Source organism: Pollachius pollachius, assembly GCF_949987615.1.
Source record: "Pollachius pollachius genome assembly, chromosome: 10".
NCBI classification, from domain to species: Eukaryota; Metazoa; Chordata; class Actinopteri; order Gadiformes; family Gadidae; genus Pollachius; species Pollachius pollachius.
In genome coordinates this window covers 10,829,648-10,833,892 of record NC_136943.1, presented here as the reverse complement: position 1 = coordinate 10,833,892, position 4,245 = coordinate 10,829,648, and the positions used below count along the sequence as shown (strand labels likewise).

Here is a 4,245-nt window from a genome sequence, read left to right as displayed (position 1 = left end):
TCCACAATAAATAATAAAAAAGAGAAAGGAGTGGGGGGGGAGGGCTGCACAGAGGAAAAAGAAAGCCAAAGAAATTACAAAACAGGATGAAGAAAGAGAGAGCAATAGATGGTCGGAATGGAGGGGGAAGGGCTGGGCTGTGGTGAATGGAGCAGAGAGTGAAAATAGTAATTTAGTGATTACAACCCACTGTTGCCCGCATGAACAAGGGAGAGTAAGGCAGGAGAGTGAAGGAGAGGGGGGGAGAAAACAGACGTTTGAGAGAAAGAGAGAGAGAGAGAGAGAGCGAGAGAGAGGCTTGGTTTCTGGAGGATTCGTGGTTTAGAGCACTTCAAACATCTCCCTGTTGGGTCCATTTTAAAATGCCCCATCATACAGGGGCTGACCCGCTGACCCCACCACCTGCCTCAAACATACACACGGACACACCGACACACACACACACACATGCACACACACACACACACACACACACACACACACACACACACACCACACACACACACACACACACACACACATATGCATGCACACACATACAAACACACAAGCACACACACACACCAAGGTAAACACACACAAGCACGCACACACACACTCACACACGTAACCAGCAAATAAATAGTTTGCACGTACGTGCAAAGGGGTGAGGAGTAAGGGACAGAATAGTTTGAAATGGGTCAGGATCCAGTTGAAAGGTGGGTCGTGGCCTGACACATACAGAACACTCAGAGCACTCAGGGATTGGTGACCTTTTCCTTATCCCTGAGTCTTTTGGGTCCCGGCATGAGAAGCTGAAGAACCCCTGATTTATAGGAACACAGTGTTCTTTTATACTGTTAGATACTTAGATACTGTTATACAGACTATGTGATTCTCAGCTCTCCAACAACAACTTTAGCGATAACATGTAGTGCACCTTATGGTCCCTGCCTAAACCCCCTCACCCGTGAAGGAGAATTCATAATCGGCCGCTCCTAGTTCTGAGCACGTATGAACAGAACAACATTGTCAGGGGGGTAACTTTAGAACATGTCATGTTGGAGGTGCCCTTCAGCATGCATTAATATGTATAGTATGCAGAACACAGTACACACTAAACAGGTCATAGTACATAGTACACAGTACACAGTACTATTTATATTTCGTAGTATTCAGAACAAAAGTTCACCATAAGTGGTACATAGTACATCGTACACAGTACACAACACATAGTGCTTAGTATACAGTACACAGTACATAGAACACAGTGCATAGCAAGTAACACACTGAATATAGTACAGACTACACAGTACATAATACACTGTACACTGTACACCGTACACAGTACAAAGTGCACAGTACACAGTACACAGCGTAAAGTACATACTTAACAGGACAAAGCACATAGTACATAGAACATAGTATATAGTACACAGTAAAAAGCGTACATTACATAGAACACCTCGCATGGATGGTGGTTAGAACACAGTACACCGCGCATAGCCAATAGAACATAAAGTACATATTGTCGTATAGCACGTACAGTACATGAAGTACACAGCACAGGGCTGTGATCGTAAGGACAACATCACACGTGCACATGGCCGCGCACGGTACTGCACAGCAGCTTCACCATCACTCCAACTTCTCTTCATGTCAATCCTGTCTCTTTCTCTCCATGTCTGCCTCTCACAAGCTCTTTCTCTCCCACTGTCTCCGGCATTGGAAAACACTGAGGCATATATTCACGCATGGATCTGAGACAGCCAGGCGAACAAAGGGAGAGAGAGAGTGATGAGACGGGAAAGAAAAAAGGGCTACAGGCTGAGATAGATAGAGAGTTTGAGAGATACAGATGGAGAAAACAGAGACAGAGAGACAGATAGAGGGATGGACAGAAGGAGTGAGGACTCAGAGAAGTAGCCATGGAAGGATTTGGAACGGGAATCGCAGGATGATTTGCGCAGATAAATTGTTTCCTTTGTGGATTCGGATGTAATCTTGCTGAATGCCTGCCACATTTGGGCTCAACTTCACAGCCGTAAAATGGAGCCTCAAAATCCAGGCTTAGATTTGCACATGTGTGCATCCATGTGTGTGTGATTGCACATGTTTGCACACATTTGCGAGTGCATGCCTGTGCATGAATGTGTGTGTAGACACGTTCCCCTTGTGTCTGTGCCTGAATGTGTGTGTGTATGTCTTTGTGTTTGTGGCTGTGTGTTTTCCTGTATGTTTGTGTATGCAAGATAAATGTGTCCAAACCCAGCACACAGGGCAAAGTGACCTAGTTATTTTGCTTCACAAGGGAGCTGTAGTAATGATAACAGAGAGAGATCTTCCAGTCCTATAGAGATGCACCCACACACACACACACACACACACACACACACAAATACTTGTGTTGATACATACAGATGGACAAGCATGGAAAAAGCGCAAATACTAGTGATAGATGTGTCTGTAAGCAACCATATTAGACAAAAAGGCAGTACACACAAATACACAAACTCACACAGATTCTGTCGACAGGCAGACATTCAGACACAAAGACACTCCCACACATGCTACTAGCTAATAAATTGTTTGCACATTGTACATTTATTTTTGCTCTAATGGGTTTTAATGTCCATTAGGACCGTTTTGAAAGGTGAGGAGAATGGGACAGAATAGTTTAAAATGGGTCACGATCAAGTTGAGAGGTGGGTCGACACACTCTGGAATTGGTGACCCTTTTGTTATCTGGTCTTTTGGGTCCCGTCATGAGATGCTGAAGAACCCCTGGTTCATAGGAACACAGTGTTATATTACACTGTCATACAGATGTGATTTCCAGCTCTCCAATAACAACATTAGCCATAACATGTAGTGTACCTTATGGTCACTGCCGCACCCCGTCACCTGTGAAGGAGTATTCATAATCGGCCGCTCTTAGTTCTGAGCATGTAAATACACTCAAACGTGCACACACACACACACACACACACACACACACACACACACACACACACACACACACACACACACACACACACACACACACACACACAAACACACACACACACATACACAGCGCACACACACAAGCACACACACACACACACACACACACACACACACACACACACACGCACATTGCTTTCCGGGAGATATTTTGGATGCACTGAATTATGTTCTATATATCTGCTGAGAAGCGTCTCTTGTTGCAGAGACAGCGTGAAGCTTCCTGTAGCGGCTTTTGAATAATTAAGCACTCGAATCTTTCTGTGAGAGAGAGAGAAAGAACAAGGCTAAAACATTCCCTTTACCCTCTGATCTGTGTGCTCATGGTGTGATCTTTCGTCCGGGGCAGTGACGCTAAAACACTCCCTGTACTGCTGTTCTGATGGCACTGAGAATGAAGATTTGACATGATGCGATTCCTTCAGAAAATGTACTTTATCTTGTTACTAATGATCCTACATAATGGCTACATACAGGCTACATACAGGCTATGTCCATCCTACATTCAGGCTATGGCCATGCTACATACAGGCTATGTGCTATGTGCATTCTATTTTGGGCTACATACAGGCTATGCACAGACTACCTAGATGTTACATCCAGGCTACGTCAGAGTTACCAACAGGCTGCGAACAAGCTATTGATTAAGGACAACCAATGGCCTTGTTTCATATTAGCACATTACAATATGCTCATATCACAAATCCCACACACACACATACAATACACAGTAATAATTGCCTTGGAAGAAAGCAAAACCCATAAAGAGAGAGAGAGAGGAAGATAGAGAGAGAGAGAGAGAGAGAGAGAGAGAGAGAGAGAGAGAGAGTGAGAGAGTGAGAGCGAGAGAGAGAGAGAGAGAGAGAGAGAAAGACAGAGAGAGATGGAGAGGGAGAGAGAGTTAAAGAGCCAGCGAGAGAGAGATCAATAATGAAACAGAGAGAGAGCAGAAGGGAAAGAAGGGAATAGCCAGAATAAGAACAATAGTGCAAGAAACAAAGAGAGCCAAAGAAGCCAAAGCCCGAGCACCAAAGCGCTGAGCTGAGATCAAAGCATGCATGTAACATGTAGATGAATTAGCCTAATGCACTGGGATATAAATAGCTGCCGTGGAACAAGCGGGTTGACAAGCGAGACGCATCCCTACAAAGAGCCCTGGCCGAGAGGCCACCCCCCACCACACACACACACAGACACACACACACTCACACACACACACACACACACACACACACACACACACACACGCACACACCCCCG

At 44.9% G+C, this 4,245-nt stretch overlaps 1 protein-coding gene across 1 annotated transcript in view; it reads right to left on the bottom strand.

The window, feature by feature from the left end:
* The window catches only part of LOC307081132 (connector enhancer of kinase suppressor of ras 2), a gene marked incomplete at both ends in the record, with an annotated part of 51,176 nt that overhangs the window by 13,316 nt on the left and 33,615 nt on the right, over positions 1 to 4,245 (bottom strand). The window lies entirely within an intron of this gene.